Source organism: Myodes glareolus, chromosome 25, assembly GCF_982192425.1.
Source record: "Myodes glareolus chromosome 25, mMyoGla1.1, whole genome shotgun sequence".
Lineage (NCBI taxonomy): Eukaryota > Metazoa > Chordata > Mammalia > Rodentia > Cricetidae > Myodes > Myodes glareolus.
This window is the reverse complement of record NC_142050.1, coordinates 20,048,169-20,072,728: the sequence shown is the minus strand read 5'-3', so window position 1 is coordinate 20,072,728 and position 24,560 is coordinate 20,048,169. Positions and strand designations below refer to the sequence as shown.

The window sequence follows — 24,560 nt, the reverse complement described above, 5'->3', positions numbered from 1 at the left end:
AGTTCCAAGCCAAGCTCTTGCCTCAAGAACACTGGTGACTCCTGAGGTTGTTCCGCATGCATGTGGCCATACGTGAATGTCCCTCTGCACACATACATGTGCACCTGAACAGACATTTCACACTTGTACACACACATGCACGTGCACACATACACACACAGAGATGTTTTTTTGTGACAAATGAATTTTAAGGATGAAAGGAGTATAGAGTCAGTAGGTGTTAGAAAAGGCCCTATCTCTGTAGTTGGGAAACTGTGTGCTCATTGTATGGAAAGAGAGAACAATGAAACACATTGGAAAGAGCTCACTACACTTGGAAATTTCAGATCAAGACAAACCATGAACTGTTATATGATCTAGCTTTCTCATTACCAAACTGTGAAGGGGAGAGAGGAGATAAAGGAATTGCATCCCAGGACTTCAAGTTCTGTGGCAGACTGTCTTATGGGCCTGCACAACAGTCACCCCTATTTCCTTCCTACTTTCCTTTAACTTTTTTTGTTGATGTTGGAGGTAGCTATGTGTTCCTTGTTTAAAACTAATCTATTTCCTAGCATTTCTGGGAGATAAAACTGGCCAGAGGCAGAGCTGTGGTCCAATTTCAGCAGCGGATTTCTGGAAAAGATTGATTTAAGTCCTCTGTGAAACATTTCCCTTGTCACGCTGTCTCTTTTCACACGAGATGCGAGTGTGAGACTAAAGAATGAGCAGCCTTCTGAGATCATGAAGCAGCTTGGAGCAGAAAGCGTAGAGATGACTGAGTGGCGGCACTTCTGCAGACCCCACAGAAACCATAGAAATATAACCGACAGATAGCGTAGTTGGGGTTAAAAAATCTATTTGGATTTCACTTTTCCTTATTTTCCTCTCTGGAAAAGAAAATTAAGAACAGGAACCCTTGTCTATTTTCCACAGTGGAGTGGTCCTTTGTGTGAGTTGAAGCTTGCATTTCTGTGACGTAAAATTTCTTCTTAAAAACAACAACAATGAAACAATTTTTAATGTTGTTTAATTGAAATTTATTTACTTTGTGGGGACATGCAGACGTGTGTGCCACAGGACCTGTGAGGAGGCCAAGGGACAACTTGAGAGGGAGGTCGCGTGGCAGTTTGAGGGAATTGGTTCCCTCCTTCCACAATATACATTTCCCAGATTTGAACTGAAGTCATTAGTCTTGGCAGCAAGCTCCTTACTCTCTGCATCACCTCAGTGGCCCCGGAGTTTGTTCTTTTTCTCTACCCTTTTATGGCACCCTGCCTTTTAGGACAGGGTTGTAGCATCTGGAACAACTTTTATGGGATCCAAGGGAAAAGTCAGAGTTGTGATGATACAGCTCTGCCTTCCCAGGTCTGCAGTCCCTGCTGCTGGTGTTTTGGTGTGTACAAGTCAAAGAGAGCTTGCTTCAGTTTCTATTAGTCAGGTTTGGGGTCGCTCATAAAACAGCTACATTTGACCTTAAAGGTTACCATCTCCAAATCTGTCCTGTGCCCTATAAGCTTGTCAGGAGCTCATAAGGGCCTGGTTTCTAGGTTCAACCTGCTACCAGTCTCTCTTCATTTTCCCTAGCATCCCACAAACCCCCAGGCCTTCGTTTAGACTGTGTCCCTTTGACTGCATTCTTTTCCCTCCTGACTTCCACTGATGCTGTGTCGCCCTGCGCATTTGTATTTATTTTCCATTGGATTTGCTTTGACCTCTTCATGGATCTCTCTTGTCAGCCCTCTTGCCAGCCCTTGCATCCGTTTCCTGTATTGTTGCTTAATGTCTTTTCCCCACACAAATCTTATTAACTCCTCTTTCTGCTGGAATGCATTCCCTAGACTGCATGGCAAGTATTGACTCAAATAACTGTTGGTTTGTCTAGGGTACCTTTCTCTGTCTGTCTGTGCCTTTACTTCCACAGCCGTCTGCCTCCCCTCCACTCTCACCTCTTCTGAGTAGCTGGCTCTGATGCTCAGATGTAGGGTGTGTGTGGCATTGCTTGTTTCCTATTGACCGATGGTCACTTTCTTTATCACTTAGTCTCTGAGAACAGAAATCCTGACATCTATGTTTACAGTTTCTGACTCTATAACCTGCCACTGGGGATGCCACAGATGAGCAAGTGTATAATGTTATCCTTTAGATGCACTGTTGGGGACATGGAAGACGTGGTGAGTGCCTGTGTGCTCCTCAAAGCGACAGTCAGGTTATTGTCTTCCATTTGTGAAGAGAAACGACACAAAGTAAGTTTAGCTGGGAGTATTTCATCCTAGGGTCTCCTTAAAAGTTTTTTTTTAAGTACTTTCATTTCTTTTATTTAGGATATGCCATAGAAGATGACCCCTAAGCTATAGAACACAACAAAAATTAAATGATGGTAAATAAAACACTTAGAATATTGTTGGAGAATATTGCTTAAATCATCAGAAAATGATTGCTCCAGAAATAAACAAAGTAAATTTCACTTTTTCTACAAAACCCATCATAAGGGCCTTCTGAGAAACTTTCAAGGTGCCCTGTAAGATATGATATTCCACAAGGAGTACTGTAAAATGAAAAAAAAATGAACTATTTAGATTTCGAGATTTGCCAGGACTTTGATTGAATTTCTGTGAAACTCAATGTACAATTTTGATTTTGAAACCTTTGTTTCTTTTTGGCAAGAATATGTTTTTCTTAAGCACATACTGAAAAATAAGATCATATGTCCCGAGTTGAATGTTGCTCAAATTTCAGATGCCTATTAAGGAAAGCTACACCATAAATAAGCATAACTTGGGGCAATTCTTAAATGAATATGACCATTTATATATTTAAGGTATGCAGAGTTTTATTGTTATAAAAGTTCCATCTTTACAAATAAAATAAGAGACATTAAGTAAACATACTTAATTTGTTAAATATGCATCAGTAACTCTTCTGCTCCATGAACATTGGAAAGAGTATCAGTTGTTAGTTGGAGTTTCTAAGATGCCTTTCTCATGGGAAAAAAATCCAACAAAAACTCCATGTTCTCCAATAGTAAACTGAAGTATAATGATAACAATAATGACAGTTGAAATCACTATGCATTTCTTCGCATCGTCTATACACCAGCGCACATACTAGGTCATTTATAAATGCTGTCTTTTTTTTTCCCTCATGGCAGTTTATCAATTTAGAGATGAGAAAAGAGGAATGCTGGGTGAGGTAGGGTTTGAACTCAGGTACCTCACTTTAGAACTCAGCTGCCTCACCTCAGCGTACTGATGATGTCCCTGAAGATAGGGTATAAGATGTTACTTTCGTCAGCTGAGTTGAGGCTTTCTGGGAAAGGTCCAGGCCTTTTTCGGCTGTGCCCCACTTTCACCCAAACCCCATTTAGTATTTGGCTGGGTCAAGATTCAGCTATCCATGGACTGAGTTTGGTATATATTACTCTACAATGTGAACTCATGGCAACAACCATGTATTAGTTAGCATGACTATGGGCATATGCTAATCACTTTAAACATGGCTCCAAATTGAAAATAATGTCAGTGTAGGGCATCAATGAAAAGAAAGAGATTCATTCAATGATGGGACCCAGTTCCAGCTAATAGGCCATCAGAACAAAGACAAAGGAGAAATAAAAGTTATTATGTCTTACAGACAGCCTGGCATGCTATAATTCCAACTTGCCAGACAAGAAATGCCATTGGTACAAGAGTAGCATTATAAGATTATAATGTTAACCAACGACATTCAGCTTATTTTTGAGGCCTGTGCCACAAAAGAAAACTCATGCATGGTACTATTATCATATTCCAAAGCAATGGCTTAGGAGGAGGGCCTAAGTGGAGGGGGGGAACCTACTACTGCTGTATTACCAAGTCCATATGTTTTCAAGTTGATATACTTCTATCCACTTATTAATATTGTCCTCAACCTTAGTCAGAGATGCTTTTCCCTGCAGTGGGTTTTATTGTTGTAAAAGTTCCAAATTTACAAATGTAACAAAAGACGTTAACTAAGCATGCTTCACTTGTTAATAAGGGGCTAATGCAGAGACTTAGAACTAACTGGTCAAAGGGCTGAAAACAAGTGACAACTGAATACTCGAACCTGAAGGGTAAATCTGTGCCAAATCCCCTCCTAAGGCTGGAGGAGCATCACAGAAGAGAAGGCCGAGAGAAGGTAAGAGCCAGATGGTGGGGAAGAGAGCTGTGGGTGTTGTCTCCTGGACAAGACAGACCCACTGCACTCGTGAACTCATAGCTATGGTTACCTCTATAAGACCTACACTTCTTACAGAATGCTGGAACCCACACAGTGAAGAACCATCACAGAGCGTGAGACCACTGTGTTTCTTCCCTAAGCTAGTGCCAAGGGAATATGGCCGTACGCTGTATTATGAAAGTATTCTAAGCTGGTCCACAAGAACTCAGGAGGAAGGGAAACTGAAACAAATTATAAGCAGATGAATTCATTATTTTCCATTAAATATACTAATATGATGTCAATATTTGGAACACTTCTTCGTGTTTCTCATGCATTCCACACCTCTGAACTAATATGAAATTTTGTTTTCAACTTAGACCTCAAATCAGTTGAGATGGGGGTCACTGTGGTCCTGAAGGCTGAGGTCCACTCTGAAAAGCACACTGTAGTCCTGATGGAGAAACGTACACGTGTCTCTGGGCTTTGTAGGATTTAGACTGGAAAATCTGTGGGTACGGGGCTTGTGAATGACTAATGCTTCCCACTTCCAGGGATCTAGAAACCCCAAGGAAGGCAGCCTTTCTTGTGGTCGCTCAGCACTTTTGGTTTTGCTTCCAGCGGGAATCCAGAAGGGCAGATATAAAGGCAAATGGGAAGGAAAACTGAATTTATATGTTTGGATATCTGAAAACGCTCAGCCCTTTTGGATTCCTGAACAAAGCAGTGCCAAGCTGGAACTGAACGCGCTGCCTTGCACTCTCCTTTGCTTTGAAGACGCTGGGTCTGTTTGGCAAAAGTCAAAACAATAACAACAACACAACAACATCAAGGAAAGGTTATTTCCGATTTCAAAGAGCAAACCTGCTCTTTGTAAATTAAAGCTGAAAATATCAATGACTGGAAACAGCCTGTAGGCCACAGAGATGTTTCTAAAGACAACTGTAGGCCAGTGTGTGCCTACCAGTAATGGTGACAATAAACATAATGGATGTTTTCCATATATTAAATAATAACCAGTCCTGCCCAGGAGACATTAATTAGTCATACTAAAAATACTAGCTATTATAAGTACTTCAGCTCTTACTTTTTGCTAGTAAATTGTCCAGTGAGCAGGCAGGCTAGATTGTAGTCTTTAAAATTGTGGCTTTAGTAGGTGAGATTCTGTCTGAGTGGCACCAATAGAGTTGACTATTTAATAAAATATGCAGTTACACTAGCTTTGGGCCATTTGGGTATTTTCCATCTCCATCCATCAGGGGAGCATACACGTATACCAACACACTTCCACACAGACAAATGTGATGGTCTTGAGGCATGAGGGACTTTAAACTTTGGTGCGGGACAATTCTGTATTCTGTCAGTTATGTTTTAAATAAACGCTGATTGGCCAGTAGCCAGGCAGGAAGTAGAGGTGGGTCAATGAGAACAGGAGAATTCTGGGAAGGACGAAGCCCATTCCTCCCCAGTTCTGTCCAGACACTGAGGAAGAAAGATGTGACCTGCCCCACTGAAAAAGGTACTGAGTCATGTGGCTAACATAGATAAGAATAATGGGTTGATGTAAGTTATAAAAGTTAACAAAAAGCCTGAGCTAATGGGCCAATCAGTTTGTAATTTATGGAGAACTCTGTATGATTTTTCTTTGGAATGTAATGACTGCGGGAACAGGGCAGGAAAGAAACCCCAACAAGCAGGCTCAGCATGTTACAAAACTTGAAGACTTTAAACTTTAAATATCTATGAGCAAGATTGCCTTTGACTCAAGTCATAGTGCAGAGCCGACTTCTTCCATGCCTGCTTTCAGAAACTGAGGGATGTTAGAATGCCAGAATGAGAATGAGGGAGCCTCAGAAAGAGCCACACACAGGGAGCCACCTGCTGCCAGCTGTCATGTCCTGTTGAGTTTGCTACAGACAACACTGGCTGTGAGCAAAAGCAATTCTTCCACTGTGTTCATAGAGTATCATATTATGTAAGTGTGATCCTAGAATCAATTAAATATTTAGTATAGCTACACAGCTAACCAACATCTTTGAAATGGCAAGAGAAGATACTGGGAAATATAAATAACAGCATCTTCTACAGATATTTCCCAACTTAGACAGAGACAGGACTATTTAACATAGACTAGCATATTTATATGAAACCAACTAGATGCAGCAAGAACCTAAGCCCGTGAATATTTTTAGGGAGTTACATTACCTTGACTCCCCAGGCGTGGCTTATAAATCATGAACTGCTTGATCCCTAAGTAAACCTGACTTCTACTTGGTTCTCTAGTCAAAATTGTGCGGCCCTCTAACTATAACATATTCTCAAACACTACATCTGGATAATAATTGAGGTAAACCTTTCCCAAAAGGACAGTATTTCAAGCACTTTCTCTAAAGATCAGTAAAAGGTAAGCTGACTAGAAAACTCCTCCGTCCATGGACAAGTGAGGAGTCTTTGTAAATCCTGCCACTTAAACAGTGTGGACAGTGGGACACTGTTACTCTTGTCTTCCCTTTGGAAAGGGAATTTTCTTTGCAGTTAGTTTTCATGTTGAGCTTGGAGCTACCTTGACACATAACATCTTGCTGTCTATAGGTCACAGGGCTGACTGTCAAGGAGAAAAGGATCAATAAATTCACCAGAAATCTTGGGTTAGAATGTAAAAACAGTGCCCGGTATACAGAAATTTCAATGGTTACTATTATGTAATTGTTAACGATGTATTATCATTGTTTCTGTTATTACTTTTGAGTCTGACATTTTATTTAATATGTACAAGGTTAGAAGACTACAATTTGAAGATCACACAAACTATGCCTTAAAAAACTCATTTAAATGATTTTAGAAGTTCACAATAAATTCCTTGAATTTTAGTTTTGTGTTAAATTTTATTGAAAGAATTGGTTTCAATAGCATTCTATCACATAACATACTCAAGGGATTAGAATACACTTCATCATATATGCCATGTGAAATAAATAATGATGTGAAGACAAAGTATAATTGCTTCACTCGTTAAAAACAAGAGTCAAAAGGCAGGGAGATACTCAGTGGGGAAGTCTCTTGCTATGCACAACTGAGGACCCGAGTTACATCCCTAGAACCTGTATAAAAAGCTAGACACAGCATTGTATGTCTGCAATCCTAGCACTCTTCTGGAAGGGGGAGGCAGAGACAAGAGAATTTCCTAGAAGGGCATGAGTCAGTTACCCTGGCTCACCCAGATGCAAAACGCAGCAAGAGACTCCCAAATATCATCCACTAACCTCTACATGTGTGCCATGGTAGATGCGTGCACAGACTCACACATAATACCACACATGCACATGCCCACACTCCCAAACCAAACACTGTTCATGCCAGTTTTGAAATCAATAACTAAAGTTTAGTTTTGCTGGAAAATATAATCCAAAGTATATTTTTAATAACATAAATAGCGACTAAGTGATCCATATATTTGGGATAATATGCAAATGTACAGCATGTGGTTCTCTTGTTTATGAGTCTAATTTTACTCACATTTAATTTTGTTCATTCTCAAACACTAAGCAATGGTAGGCTAAATGTATTTTTCAGGATGTAGTAATAAATACTTGCCAACTACAGATGGCATTTTATTTAATCTACCGATTAAGTGTTTAGCATAGGCCTGACATGTAAAAGGTGTTTAGTACCTGTTTATTACATTAATGGATGGATAGAAATGTGGAATGCAAATCATTTCTGGAACAGAGCCCACATCATGGACCTCAGACACTAGGCTTCATTGCAGTATACTCTGACTAGCTAAGTGCATCTGTCACAGCCATAAACACATGGCATCTGACATGGCCAATCGTCATACTAACTCCTTCGTTAGGGATAAAACTTGTTCTTCACTTTTTAATGCTAGGTCGATAGATGCTACCAAGCTTAATACATTATACTGAAAAAGAGTTACTTCATTATATTACACATCTTGAAGTCCGAAGTTTTACTTCCTATTGGAATATTGATAGTAGCTTTACATCAAATAACTTTCCACAGGCTTCTCACTGATTGACATGAGGTTCAACGACACTAAGCTCAAAAGACGGTAAAAAGTCAATGAATTCTGCCTCAGAAAACATACTAATTCTTTCAAAATCAAATATCCAAACTATGAAGATGTTGTGACATCAAAGGTTTAGATTCATCTTTACTTTAAACATATTCCGATAATTAAAAACTTAAGGTTTTGAGGTCTGAAGAGATGGCTCAGCAGTTAAAAATGCTTGCTTCTCTTTCAGAAGATCTGAATTTGGTTCCCAGAACTCATGTCAAGACAACTCACCATTGTCTGCAACTCCAGTTTTGGGGAGCAGATTCAAAGCCCTATTTTAGACTCCCTGATCACTTGTACCCCTCCCCAAACTTATAGACACATGCACAAATGATAAATGTAAATCTTTATTGAAAACCACAAATATTTATGAAACATAATTATAACTATGAGATGCCTCAGAAGTTAAGAACTTAATTTCAGTTCTTAATAGCCACATGGAGCAGCTGACAGCTACCTCTAACGCCACATCAGGGGATCTGACGGCCTCTTCTTGACTCCATGGGCTTGCATCCACATGTGGACATTCCCACACAAAGACACATATACTCAGCACATATACACATAATTAAGGAGAAACCTGAGGGTAAAGAATTGTGGGAGGATGGTCCATTGGCTGAGGAAGAGCCAAGGCAACTGTAGTCTTAAGGACAAGACTTTTGTGAGCTCTCGTCCCGGATGGTTGCCAAAGGGAGCGCGAACTCCATTTATTATAAACCAGGGTTACAGAGAGCCCTGGGGTAGGCGCTTGCACTGACTTTTTCCAGCTGTTTCCAGCAGATATCACTACTCCTGCTCACCAGATGAGGAAACAACAGCTTGCAGAGTTTGCCTTTCTGAAGTCACAGAGCTCAATAAGCAAACACTTAGAATTTGATCTCCGGTTTTATCTGACTTCAAACTCATGTTCCACAGACTGAAAACTCAAACAAAGCAAAGCACGCTGCACTGAAGAACAAAGGTTGTGTTTGTGAAACACTTACAGGCCAATTAAAACTCCGTCAGGGAAGACTTTTCATGACTGCAGATGGCCTCTCTAAACACGGGCAGCTGCCTTTGAAATGCTTACAGTTGGTCAAAAGTGGGACCAGGCAAGACTAGGGATAATTGAGGTCAGAGTCACCCTTTCTGCGGAAAACCAAGCCTCAAAACACCTTTGCAGCTCATGCTGGACCATGCGTGCAATTTCTAATGCGAATAAAGGCACATCAGAAAATCAGTTTTTAAGTGAAAATTCGAAATTAATTTCTGCGGTAGCTAGTGATTTTTTTGGCGATTGTCTATCATGAAGGACAATATCTGTTCCATCAGTGTGCATCTCTCATGTGTTTCCAGTTCCCCAATGAAGTTGCGGGAGGACAGTCCGCTGGCTACAGAAGTTGATAGTTTCTGACACCTACCCATTTGTTTTTTCTCTATCGACTCCCTGGACAGACATTTGTTTAACATCTACACGAGCCAAGCCACCACAGCCCCTGTTCTCATAGGGTTCTAGCAGGGAAAGCAGATATGTAAACACACCCCGACTGCAGAAGAGCTGAATGCCATAACGGAGATCGTTCCAGACAGTGTTGGCACGAAGGAACACAGTCAACTCTTCCTCATAAAGGGGTGCATTGGGTTGGGCCTGACTTGTACGGAAATTCACAAGATAAGCAAAAAAAAAATGTAGTTGGAGATGAGGGAGCCCCAGAACAGCAGAAACTCTCTCGCAATGTCTTCAGAGGCCTGAACATCCTTAATAGCTCAGATTAACTGAACCTTGTTTTATAAATTGCTAACTTTTCTTTCTGCCTGTGCCGATTAGTTTGTGACTCAGTCCCTAGCCATAAAATACACGGGACAATCTGGAACAGATTGGAAATGGATCTTGTCAAGTTGTGTTCAGGGGGGCTGCAAAAAGCATGTGGTGTCAGTTACAAAACTCTGAAGCAGCCCGTTCAAAATGCAACCCGGCCATACGAGTTCCGGCTTTGATAATGTCAGCTATCTCCTAGCATGCCCAGGGAGGAGTTGGCATTTTCCTTTGGAAAATATGTTATTGTCCTTGGCATGCGATGTGAATGGAAGGATAGCTTGTTTTAATGAAAGGACTTGGGAGTCTGTGACCCCGGATAAAAAAGAAAGGTGTCCTGGAGAGATTTCAAGGTATAAGATTGTCATTTTGGCTTGCCTAAATTCCCCATGGGTTTTGAATTAGCTCAATATTTCCCGAACTTGAATGCTGTGGCTGTGATTTGATCATTACAGTAAAGCAGTTGTCACAACTCGCTGTGTGGGATGAGATGACTCTTTTATTCAAAGCCAAGTCTGGCCGGTATGTCTGCGCAGATCACTTATCTCTAAGTCTCGACAACTTCGGTCTCCAAAGGCAGACGCCATGAGGTTGCTCTTTCCGTCCCAGTGGATGTCACTGGGCCTCACCTCTCTACTACTTGCCTCCTCTCATAGTTGCTTCCTTCTTACCTGTGGCCAATGGCTTCTAGAGCTGAGCTCCAGAGTGGCACGCTTGTCTGCATTAGCCAACAGCTGTTCTGGGGTCCTGCGGTCACCCACCAGATAGCCATGCCTGGCTCAGCAGAATACAGCCACACCCTTTAAAGCCCAAGGCTTGATTTTATGCTAGAGAATTCTGCCCAGAAATGATACTGAAGCTCATTCTGCAGTCCTTTTATTCTTTTATAGGCTAGCTATATCCGTAGATTCTACCACGCTGGCTAATTTTGACAGGTTCAAATCCAGGTGGATACAGCAAGAGATTCTAGTACCTAATTCTGAGTTCCTTTTCCTCTCCCCAGGTAGTACTCTTAGTCAGAGCTGTGTGGTCGGCAGTGGAGACTGATTTGGAGAAAGAAATACCATCTCAGAAGATAAATCGTCTGACAGGTCGGTGATGACATTTAACACCCGCTGTGGGATTTCATAAAGTTGTGAGATTCAATTTTAAATCTCTCCCTTTTAAAGGTTATTACATAAAAGGTAGTGCAAGGATTCATAGAAAAGCCGCATGATCCCTATCGTGTTTTTCGATAAATAGATAGACGCTTGAAGGACTTTATTAAGTAGGTGTGAAGTTAAAAAGAATGGTGTTGAAAAACTACATTTATATTTGGAAAAACTTTACATTTTCCTTAACCATGCTGTCTGCCGTACAGAGTTCTACAAACTCTTTTGCTTAGCCGATTCGCGAAGGTTTCACAACTTGCTGTCACTAATGTTGAAGTTAACTCAGCTGTGGAGAGGGGATGGCTTTGCCGAGGAGGCTGTGATTTTTCACGAAACATCTTTAACTATGGAGGAACCCGACTAGGATCTCTGCATAAATGTAATCAGGTTTCTGCCCACAGAAATCCCCCAATGGAGCGTGGCTGGAGAGAGGGCTCAGCAGTTTAAAAAGTGTGCTGCTCTTACAGAGGAGCTGAGCTGGTTCCCAGAATCCACATCAGCTCTCTACTAGAAACTCTACAATCCGTGTCAGATGGCTTGCAACGACCTGTAACTCCAGTTTTGGGGGACCCAGCATCTTCTAGGGTACTCATACATACATAATATGCACATATAAACATAAATAAAAATTTTAAATATCCCTTGGGATCATTTATTCTGTGACGGCAACGACAAAAAGAAAAGAAAGTACGGCAAAGCTATATGGAAACAATTACCGCCCATTCACTAAGCTCCTAAAGCGGAAACAAAAGAAATATCTTAAGATGACAGACATCTCCTGGTTCAACTAAGACATCACTCCTAGGAATGAATAATTAGTCCTTGAATTAGATGAAAAGTTTCTCTTCTGAGTAAATCACGCTATGTACATGAAGCAGTCTTACTTATCCTGTAAACACTAATTTCTCCAACTATGTCAATAGTAAAGCCATTATCCATACAACACACAATGTCAGTAAATTTAATTTTCAATGATTATCTCCAGTACTTAAAACAGCAAAGTATACAGACAACATGTCATATATATTAAACCATGACATTTGGGGCACGACTAGGAAGACTATACTGTGTTATTTGTGAAAAAAATAACAGCAAAAATGTTGAAAAGAAAGTTGTATCTTAATCAGGTCAGGGGAGTTTTCTATTTTATAAAATATCCTTCCGTAAAGTGAAGGCATTTTGCGATATTAATATTCACAATGCCTAAGTGCCCAGTTTGACCTACTTAATGCTTGCTCTTCAGAGAAATAGAGATCAAAGATTCTTAACGATCTGTTTGGGACTCATTAAATGGGAAATGTCAATTATTTTGCTTTGATTGGCATCTCAAGGAAAGCTTTTTGTCCCACTTCTGTGTGTTCAGCTCGTCTATTTTTTTTTTTTTTGTGGTAAAGTTTCACGTAGCCTACATTGACTTAGAACTCACCGCTGAACCAAGGGTGACCTTGACCTCCTGATCCTCTTTCCTCCACCTCCCAAGTACGTCAGCCATCCGTGTTGCGTTGATGAGGTGCTGGGAATTGAACCCAGGTGCTCACCAGGCAAGCACTAGACTAACTGAGCCGCAGGCCTAGCACAGTTTCTTTCATTCTTGCTCCAGGAAAATGTTATGTCTTGGAAGTCTGGTGATTTTGAGCATAGAGTTAGAGGGGAGATGGAAGGTGATGTTTCGAGTCTTCTACAAAAGGTCCAGATAACAGGATAGTCCTAAGAGCCAAAGGTCTAAAGGGCTGGTATGCAAGCAGTTCCCTGTCAACTGCAGGCATGGTCTTTCCACTGACTTGGAGGCTTGCTCAGAGCAGAATTAACTCTCAATAGCCTGGCTAAAACAACTATTTGGCTGGGGAAACTTCAGCGTTTGACTTGCTCCCAACTGTGTTTTAAAGAGCGTTTTAGTCTCTGGGTATTTAACATGGAATTGATTTGAAAGAGTCTTACAGAATTCTCTTTCTTCAAAGTTTAGGGGTTTGGTAAAATGTTAGCTGGAAGTCTGGGACCACTATAGCTCAATGTTCCTGAGTGGACTTTCAGAAAAGGAATCCAAGTGCACAGGGTGAGTTTTATTTCTTTATTTTAAATCATATGCCATTCCACCATTCATCTCAGAACTCCTAAAAGAGTAATTTATTACAGCCATAACGTAGAGCTCGATTTTCTGGGGGAAGAGCTGAATTGAAAATACAGTGCCCCAAACTTCTAAAAGTGAGAAGAAAAAAAGAATAGTCCCAATTGCCCGGAGACAGACTTTCTTTGAATATCATCTAAGGAATAATCATAAAATCTTACAGCAAGGTGAAAAATTAACAAAGAATTCAAAATTTCTCACAGGGAAAAAAAAAGTAAAAGGAAGATGAAATAATTAACTTGTTAAAACTGGAAGCTTTGCCTCATCGACAGATAACGGGGAGTCATAAATTCCCAAGCTGCCAAAAATTTTATTTAATTCCTCTGGTTCTGATTAATAATAAACAGTGTTTATAATGGCCTCATAAAACACAGGAAAGTTTTTCATGCTTGATGATATCCACAGATTTAGAAAAAATTTCAAACATAAGAAAAGTTATAAACCTTATTATACCTGTTAATTGATTCTAATCCATAGTTTTGTCATGTTTAAAATGTATAAAAATCATTATCAGGAAAATAAGTGTGGTCAGCGTTTTGGTTTTTTTTTTTTTTTAGATGAATAATGAACTGTGTTTCAAAGAAGAAAACCAGTGTTTTATGGAGGTGGCCTGCAGCCCCCCTCTGAATCATCAAGATTAAGCAATGACTTCCTTGGGGTTATATTTATCTGACCAGTTTCAGCAGGAAAGGAACATTAATGGCTGCATAAAGTTTCCACACATGTTGCGCAGAGAGAAGTATATAAGCCGCTATTATTCCGGCCTGTAAATGACTACATGTCTAGCGCTAGCCGGAGGCAGAACGGGCTGCTGGAGAAACTTGACCTGTACCATGGGCTTAATGAAGCGTTCGCGCTCTGCGTATGTTTCTTTCTACTTCGAACTGGTATTGTATCCGGGGGAAATGAGATAATGTGCCCCTCACTGTAGGCTCATCTTGGCTACTGACCAGGGCTCTGCGAAGGAACAGACGATGCTAACACGCAGACTGCTCAGGCTCCGTCATTTGCTGTGCCCTTTGCTCTGAGGGGTACAGGCAGCTGTGGCTCTTCGGTGGTTACCTATTCTTTGGCTAAACCGATGCTTCCCTTTCCAGTTCATGAGGAAAGGTGACAGCTGAAGCATCACTACGTATGTGAAGGGATTTGGGTGGCTGCTTCTCTCTAGAAGCGTGTGTACCTGCGATGCTGTTGATGCTGCAGGCGCCCGTCCGTACTTCAGCTCCCTGATGGTGGAGACATGAACTGGGTGGGAATAGATGTACAGTCAGGAACTTGAGGGGAAGGGCGTGACGACACCTTTCTGGTTCTCTGCAGCAACAGCCCCAGACCTAGGTCAGGCGCCGCTGTATTGCACCAAACTGGCAAGCAACTTCCCATCTGATTTTATGTCTTTGCTTTCCTATGCCTTCTAGTCTTCTTTCATTCAACATCCAAACAAAACACGAGCCCATGTTCTCATCATTCTCCCACTTCTATCATGCCTATTTGCAGTCCCTGTTATGAAATTATTGGCAATTTTATTGGCCTTGTTTCCTTCAGACAAGAAGCTAGGTTTCAGCACGCTGAAATCAGAACGGGTGCATGACCGGGGCATAATATAGGGTTATAGGCTTCTACACTGAGAGAAATTGCTGTCTTAGTTGACCTGATTAAACAACCCTGGGACAGTTAGGGAATCTCTGTCATAATACAGAATATTGCACTATCAGAGTGGAAGGCGTGCTCCTGACAGCTTAGGATAAGTTGGAGAAATGACCCCGGAGAAACAAAGTAAAGGATTATTTTACAATCCAAAGGTGACTCTGACATTTATTGACAGGAAAGAAGCAACAGAAAGGATGAGTTCGAAGATGAGCTTGTCGAATGAGACTGCTAGGAACTGGGAGGTCGGGAGCTCTCAGGAAAAAAAGAGGAATTAGCAACTTGGGGAGGAAAGCCACCTCATCTCAGAAAAGAGAGGCCAGATCTGTGATGGTATAGAACAGTGGTTCTCACCCTTTCTAACGCTGTGACCCTTTAATACAGTTCCTCATGTTATGGTGACCCCCAACCGTAAAATTATTTCTGTTGCTACTTTATAACTATGCTTATCTATTGCTATGTGTCATAATGTAAACAGCTTATATGCAGGATATCTGAAACGTAACCCCCGTGAAAAGATCATTCAATCCCCAAGGGATCTCGACCCACAGGTTAAGAACCACTGGGATAGAAGGCTTTAGAGACATTATGGGCTCATACCAGCTGGCTTTGATCTTGCTAATGGTCTGCTGAGCTTTGGGGCACAGGAATGGAAGCTTGAGAAGAGAAGGAAAGATCTGAAAAGGTTAGGTCATGTCCTCTGGTGGTGGGCCAGGTGTGTCATCTTTATTTATGATGGGCAGCAAGTCAGTAGGTCTTAAAATAGGAGCAACTAGTCTCAGAAATCAGCAAGGGGCTATGCTTGAAGGAGAGAATAATTGTAGAAGGAAAAAAAAATGTGATCAGTGAGTGTGGCACCGACAATGTCTGGTTACTGTTTGCAAAGGTTGCTTACTGTGTGCATAGGCTTTTTGCAGTTCTTTGGAAAATACATTCTTTACCAGGAGAGTCAACTACCTCACAACCTTGCTGTATTTGGCATCCATCAATGTACTTAACAAATCTAGTCATTGTTCCTACTGCCGTGTTCTGTCAGGGACAATAGAAAACAGAACACCTTCTGACCTCAGGTCAGCTTCCTGCTAGTTTAGTAGCTCCTGGCCCTGCCTTATTTGACAGGAGTGTCAACAGAGTTCAAAAAAATTCAAATGCTACTTTGCAGATTTTGACCTGTACCTCTGTACCCTAACCCTCACACAGCCTTGCTAACCACTGGTGCCAGGTCCAGCTCTCTCTATATTTATTTTCTTGTTTTAAGATCCTGTGTGTGAGATTGTACAGTCTTTTTCTTTCAAAAGTCCATAGTTAGAAGAGATGATGAATATATTAATTTGCTCCACTATAGTAACCATTTTAATATGTGTATCCTATAACATGATGCTGTAGATCTTAAATATATAATAACACTAATTCCAAATAATATTCTATGCCTCCCCCAGCCGTGGATCCTCTAATGCAGAATATTGCCACCCAGAAGGAGCCATTGTCTCCCAGTGGGAAGCAGAGCAAAGCTTCACATTGTTTATGCTAACCTTGCCACTTTCTCATGTCCTCAGTGACTGGTCACTATTCCTGTGGCTGGCTCCTCTGGGGAAGACATCAGTATTAATTCCAGCAGAGGCACAACACAGCAGCCAAGTGCAAACCAGCAAAGTTCTTTGATCTTCAGCCTGATGCATTCCTTGGGTGGTCAAAACATTGGAAGGACACACTAAAAGAGTATGTCAGGTCAAAGGTCATGTTCTGTAGAGGATTGCTGGGAGTGTGAAGAAAATTGCCTCTTCTGGATGATATCTGAATGCTCAGTAAGAAGAAACACCCCCGAATCTATCTAAGACTTCTAGTGACAGTTATTACCATATAATCAATTTCTCTACAGCGACACCCAACTTTATTTATACTCAACACTTCACAATGTTTCTATTTTCCCTAACAATTAAATATTGTCACCATTGGTGTAAGAGAGGATGGGTTTCTTTTGGGCTCAGGTCAAGGGAAAACTCTATTCTTAAAGCCAGGATATTTATTTTTTTTTTTCAAATAAGGAAAGCTAAAAGCTACAGGACAAATGGGGAATACAGGGAGGAGGAAGGACAAAACCAAACAGAGCGCCTACTTCTTTTGTTGACTGAGGGCATTTGTGAGGTTAATTCAGAAGCTGGGTCTTGGCATGAGTAACAGGGAGGGCATGGATGAGCTGCCACTGTCTAGGTATGTGAAAACAAGTGCTAGAGCTGCGAAGAAGGTAACTTCCAGAACATTCGTCTTTAAATAACCCATTTCTGTAAACTTTTGGTTCCCCGCGGTAGCCAGGGAGACATCTACAGTCCGCTGTTTGCTTCCCTAGCTCCTGGTTTTTCACCATTCTCCCACCCGGCTCCACTCCCTCCTCCTCCATCTTTTGTCTCAGATCTCATCTTGCTAGAAACCTGACTGTGTATCTCCCTGAGGAAGAAATGTCCACATGTATAGTACACTATGCTATTTTTTCAGTTCTTGGCCTTGCTTTGCGTGCATTCTTGTCACTGATTTTCTCTAATGTGGACATTCTCCCATGTGAGGCCCTGACATTGAGTGTCTGAGAGAAGCTGAAAGGCTCTTGGCTGCTGTGCCGGCGGGCAGGACCCCACCTTCATGTCCCTTCCCTCCTCACTCAGCTTCCCTGTGCTGTTTCTTCTATTGGCTTAGGAATCTTGCGCTCTCCAAATCTCTACATTGAGTTGGTTGCTATCAAACCATCAATTAATTCCATTTACTTACTGATAACCCTGCCAAGTCCCAATATGAGTTAAGAATGTGAATTAGGTCCTGCCTCTCTTTTCAAGAAACTGAAAAAAAAAATTCTGGAGAAGGCATCCAAGTGCACAGAGTTCAAGCACAAAGGTAGATTCTTAGGGACATACTGGAGAGTTAACTGAGGGTGCACACACAAGTCCACAATGGCTATTCAGAAAAACTGTCTTGCTCTTTTTTGAATTTCAGATTCCTACATCACTTCTTTTAATTTTAAATCAACATTTTCTACAGTAACCCTAATCCTGAGAGAGGCTCCGTGAAAAAACGATTTCATGACCAATTAAGAATAGAGAGTGTACACATATAACCCCAAGAACTCGAAGTTTCCACCAGCAGAAGAGCAAAAGAAAATTAGTTTCACCGGGCTTTTCCAATGCTATGCTCTCCCTCACCCTTTCTAATATCATATTTGACAAATTACCGTCTTTCTGATCACACTCCAGAAAATACTCCTGTAATTAGTTGGCTAAAGGCATCTGGTGATGATATTATGAAAAACTATATGCATTTTCAAAATACTAGTTTCATTATCTTTTAAGAAGAACATTCATAATAGCTGAACTGTGAAATGCCTGGCGTTGTGTTGTTTAATATGGTAGCCACCAGTCACGTGCGACAGCTGGACACTTGAAATGTGGCTACTTGCCATAAGCGCTATAATAGTAAAAAATACATATCAGATTTGGGAGATAATATGGAAAGACTGAAAATATTAATAGTCGTATATTGATTGCATATTGTAATATCATATTTTAGATTGACCAGCTTAAGCATATATTATTAAAATTAACTTATATTTTATCGTTTCTTTAAACTTTACAAGCTACATTTATGCATTCATCTATTCTGTGTTTGTGTATGTGCATGTGTGTTGGCAGGCGTGCAAGCATGTGCATGTTAGGATGCATATGTGGAGGTTAGAGCACAGCTTTGGGGAATTAATTCCCTTCTTCCACCATGTAGGTTCTGGGAATTGAACTCAGGTTGTCAGGCTTGGCAGCATGCATTTTTACCCATCAAGCCTCTCACTGCCCCCCCCCCCTTTTAAAGGTGGCAACCAAAAATTTTAAATTAGAGTTGGAGAGCTGGGTTGGTGGTTAAAAATACTTGCTGGTCTTGCAGAAGACCCAGATTCTGTTTCCAGAACCCATGATGGGTCACTCCCCATCACCTGAAACTCTAGCTCCAGGGACTCGAATACATTTACCCAACACCTGCAGGTAAATTTAAAAATATGTAAGATTTTAAAATTTAAAAAAATATAGTTTTATAAATTTTATTTTTTAAAAATATCTAAGACTTCTTAAAAAACATCTGATCTTTTTTTAAGAAAAAGATTACATGTGGTTCCTAGCATCTTTATACTATAAAGTACTGTTGTAAAAGAAAGAAATGTACATTCTTATATTTAAAATTTTCCTAAAACTCACAAAAAGAAAATATACCCAATGAAAATATTTAAAGCATACTTATTATACTGATTACCTCAGTTAAGCTGGCTGGTGAGGTTTGAATTAGGCAGGGAGTTGCGTCTTTCTCCAGAGACTTTGGTCTCAGTGTCGCACTCCTGGCGTGGGTCCCCATTGTCAGTGCCATGCTGATAATGGCCACGTGAGACTCTTGGCTTCTTCTCAGCAGCCCAACAAGAACACCTGTGAACACCCCTAACTCCTGCTTCAAAGCAACAATTCCCGTGGCATTTCTGTACATTGCAGTATGTTTAGGTCTGCAGACTATGGTGTTATTCCCTGGCATTTTTAAAATCTGTATTGGCTAAATCGATCATTACTGTTTTTTTTATGATCCAGAATACCACTATTCCTCAGTGGGTAAAAGAGCAAACACTGAAAATCCCAACTTTATTTTTGTTACATAGAAACACACTTTCTAATTTGTGCCTAACTCTGAAGGACTGTGTCATAAAACTGGGAAATACCCGACAGAGACCCCATTTTTTTCTGTTACTGATGGGAATGAACATGAAATAAAATCACCTCGAGAAGTTCTGGCAGACCCCTGAGAACCATCCTGACAAGATACATCTGTGAAATTATGGCAGTGGTGAGCGTAGCTAACTGCCTCAGGACCAGGAAAGGAGACTGAGGGGAACGCTTGAGCACAGAGAAATGACGCCATGCTTTGCGGAATTCCGGAAGCTACTAAGAAGACTACACGGAAAAGGCATGAGCAGCGTTGGGCAGTGCTTCCCATAACCTGCGTCACGGAAAGGAAGGGAACAGCACCATGGAAAATCTACTGCAGGGGCCTTCAATCCGGCCCAAGCGACCTGCTCTGCTCACACCCGCCATCCAGAGAGAGTTGCACGGAAAATGGATCGGATACACTCATCTTTCATGGAGAACAAGCTTCTACACCCAAAAAAGTTCATGGAGAGATTAACATTGAGCTTTCATTTGTGAACCTACAGAAAGCCTCAAGAGAAGTGTAGGCCTGCAGTATCAAGGAGCTGGCATTTGGACAATAGATGACAAAGGCTTGCAAGCTGGTCAGGTTGCTCAGCAGTCCTTTGAGATGTCCTAGTTGGCGGATGCCTGCCTCTGTAGAATTGGACATTTGAGGGGAGGTTGTCATTGGTTTTGAAACAGGTCTTACTGTGTAGTGCAGTCTGGAGGCACTTGTGGTTCTCCTCCTGCCTCGGTCTTCTGGGTATTGGGATCACAGGTACGGAGGGGAGCACTGTGCTTGGCTATTTTGTTTTTTCTTTCCTTTACAGTTAAAATTTTGTTTTTGCTCATTTGTTTTACTGAGATGAGTTTTCTTATAGATCAGCCTGGACTGGAACCTACAATATAGCTAAGGCAGGGTTTGAACGCCTGATTCTTCCCCTCCTGCCTCTTCCTCACAAGTGCTTGGGTTTCAGGGATGCTCCCAGCTTACTTTGTCCCCCCTTCCTTCCTTTCTTCCTTCTGTCTTTTCATTCACTTCTTTTTCCCGAAGAGCTGGGACTCTAACCTCACACATGCCAGGCACATGCCACATCTCAGCTTTTGAAATGATGACATAATCTGATAAATCTACCACGCGTTTTACACGGTGACTTCTCTGCCCAAGCCCTATTTGTGCTGGCTAGTTTTATGTCAACGTGGCACAAGCTGGAGTTGCCCAAAGGAGGGCACCTCAGTTGAGAAGATGCCTCCCTAAAATTCAGCTGTGGGGTATTTTATTAATTACTGACTGATGGGGGATGTCCCAGCCCACTGTGCATGATGCCATCCCTGGGCTGGTGGTCCTGGATTCTGTAAGAAAGCAGGCTGAGCAAGCCTCCTGTGAGCATCCCTTCATGGCCTCTGCATCAGCTTCCTGTCCCACTTAGGTCCCTGTCCTGACTTACACCAACGATGAGCCGTGATGTGGAAGGATCGCCCAATAAAGCTTTTCCTACCCAAGTCACTTTGAACATGGTGTTTCATCACATCAATAGAAACCTTGTAAGACATTATTTCCTTGCTTTTTATTCCAATTTTATTTTAAACATTTTGTGACATACTTCATCACCGCACAACCATACTTTGTAATTAGGTTTTAACTGGAATATGCAGTTCTGAGCTCATCTCCCATCAGAAACCAGTCAGCTATGGGGGACTGGAGATGTAGCTTGGTTAATAAGGTGTTTTTTGTGTGTGCATTAGACCTTGGGTTCTGTCCCTCGAACTGAAGAAAAGAGGCCAGAACTACAACTCTGCGGTACACTGTTGGCCTCAGTCTTAGGAGCAAACCCCAGCCTGCCACCCCAGACACTAAATCAGCTATTCTCCACAGTTATTAGATGAAAACAGTGCTTCTGTATTGACCCGTAAGGTTTTCATTTTTGCATCATAGTCTAGTTAGGCCTTGTCACCCACCATCAACTTTGTATGCTCTAAAGATCAGGAAGTAAGTCTGAGTGGTCCCCTGTTCCTATGGCAAGACTCAGCCTACCACCCCATACATTTTGCTTCCATGTAGGAAGGTAAAGCCAGGTTGTATTTCTCACAATAGCTATAATCTGTATTCTTTATGAACTCTCAACATTTTTCTCAGCACCCCGCCCCCCACCCTGTCTCTCTGTCTCCCCTCCTCCAAGCATACACATTTGAGTAGGAACAGCTCTGCCTGAATTAAATCCTAGCTCTGCCAATATTTCTAAGCTGTGTGACCATCGCTCTTACCTTCTCTGTACTTCGCTCCCTTCATACCGTGAAAATCGAATCAGCTTCTGTAAATTACTTTACAAAGTTGATATAACTTTAAAAAATATTTAGGGTTTTCCTAGGGCAGTTTAGAATGCCATATATAGTGATTTTATTGTTCAACAGTAGGTATAATGGAGGCATTAGTGGCACCCTCCGGTATTTCTGTATCCAGAAACTGCTTCTTGGGATTGAACCTACTGTACCTGTCAATACACATTTACGGTATAAAAGAGACAATAAAGGGGTCTACGGCGAGCAACTTTAAAATGATCAGTTTTAGTTGATCAATGCATCAATTCGTTAGTTCCTTCAAATTGAGGAGTTCTGTCTTAGCAGCTCCAGGGTATATAAGATACAAAGGAGAAAATGACCAAGGGATAAAGACAACAACAACAACCAAAATAAAACAACAGCAAGAAAAAAAAACCACAGCTCTATTAGGTGGCAGTTTGCTGAATGACTACTTTTTCAAACGCTTTACTTTATTTAGTAAGGCCTCCCCCCCCCCCCCCCCCCCCCCCCGAGAAACAAGCACTTATCTTTACTTGTGTCTGATACAATTAAACAGCTGTAAGCTTCCACAAGAAGAGAACTGGGTTCTGCCAAGGTGAAGAGGAGTTCTCAACTCTCCAGTTGCATGTATGACTGTGGTCACATTAAGGATGCCTTGCTCTAATGAGCTAGACTCCTGGGAACAGCTTTGAAAAATGGACAGCGAAAGAAAGAAAGAAAGAAAGAAAGAAAGAAAGAAAGAAAGAAAGAAAGAAAGGGAGGGAGGAGGGAAGAGAGGGGGTGAGAAAGAAAGGGAGGGAGGAGGGAAGAGAGGGATAGAGAGAGGGAAGAAAGAGAAAAAAGAAGGAAGGAAAGTGTTCCCAACTCAATCTCATCTGTTCTCTTTCTTCTGTGTCTTTGTGGAAAGTACTGGAGACTGCAAGCGTCTCTCTTCAGCCTTTGAAAATCAGTGTGGATTTGGCGGGGGAGAGCGGTCGCCTTCAGTCCCAGAGTTTCCCCTGCTGTCCGATAACCATGTCCTTCTCTAGATTTAACATGTCCCCAGACTCCCATTTAATTCTCACAGCTGGGAGACAGGGCCTGTCCAGCCAGATCTGTTTCTCCACAATACCTACAAATCTGCCCTTTAATAATTCATTTTCTCCAGGAAAATGGTCTCTCCCAAAGCTGTAATAGGTTTTGCCACACGGTTGCTGCTTTAATCAGAGACGAGTCATTTAGGGCTTTATTAACCGTGCTCTTTTTCAATGGCTACTGATTAGGCTTCATCCACTGGTTGCAAGCAGCCAGAAGGGAGATGGAGGCTGCCCACTTGCTGCACGGCAGCCCGCCTGCAGCTTTCGTGTGGCCTGTGACAGAGTGCACACAACCGGTGCCAACCGCGCAGACCGACGTTTCAGGTCCCTGCCCCACCCCCACCCCCCCAGCTCTGGGCAATAGATCGCTCACAATGCTCCTCTTTCCACAGTTATTCGCCAGGACGGTTCCAGCGGCCGATATCCAAATCCCCCCTCCCCTCCTCATATCCCAAAGCAGCTAAATTACTTCTGAAAACTGAATGACATGCTTGGCGAAAGAGGCCCGGCTTACAACAAGGTTTACTTTGGCCCCCTCAAACATCAGCCCCACATCCACCCACCGCCCGCCCCCGACTTCTAGGAAAGCAGCATCCTCAGCCACAAGGTCCCTTTATGTGTTCATCGCACACGGGGGAAACTGCCAAGCAACACAAGGAGGCTTCCTGTGTTCAAGAAAACCCTGCTTCTCCGAGGCCAATTTATAGTGTGCTCATGAGAACACACGTTCCGACCAAACACCAGCCCAGCTTGAGGTTCTGTTAGAAAGAACCAGGACAAAGCTGGGGTAGCATTTTTAAAGGAAGCAAAACCCCTCACGTTTATTTAATTTATTCGTATGTTTACAGCAATATATTTTCTGCAAAATTCACAGCTTGTCTGGAAGTCCTAATTTCCTAGACACGTGGGAAAACTTCTTCTGCTCGTATTGGTTACGATTAGGGAGGGATGAGCAGATATGTTCTTGAGGTGAGCTTAGTCATGGTTGGTCCACAGCATGTCCAAAATCTTCTATATTTGGTCCCAAAGTAAACATTGACTTAAACACTTAAGTAAACATGCATAGTCCCCGCTTTGCATAAGTGTGGCATGTTTACTAACATTTGAACTAACATGACCAATTGAAACAAAATTCAGGGTAGGGAGATAGCTCAGAGGGTAAGGGTACCTTCTGTGCAGGAATGAAGTCCTGAATTCTAATTTCCAGCATTCACATAGCGAGCCAGGGATAGTTGTGCTTGTCTGTAACCTCCACATTGTGGGGCTGAGAGATAGGCAGAGTCAAGTACGGAAGCTTGTTGGCTAGCAGCCTAGCAGAAACATGCCAGCTTCCTGCTTAGCAAGAAAGCACGCCTCACAGAAATATCGTGAAGAGCAATGCAGGAAGACACGTGATGTCCTCCTCCGGCTTCTGGGCTTTGTGTGCCCGCACACTCAAGTGTATCAACACACACACACACACACACACACACACACACACACGCGCACACACACTGTACTGGGTGGTTTTGTGTGTCAACTTGACACAAGCT

General features: G+C 41.9%; 1 protein-coding gene across 1 annotated transcript in view; it reads right to left on the bottom strand.

The window, feature by feature from the left end:
* Positions 1–24,560, bottom strand: part of Cped1 (cadherin like and PC-esterase domain containing 1) — a 284,218-nt gene that overhangs the window by 44,613 nt on the left and 215,045 nt on the right. The gene's annotated exons all lie outside the window — the stretch shown is intronic.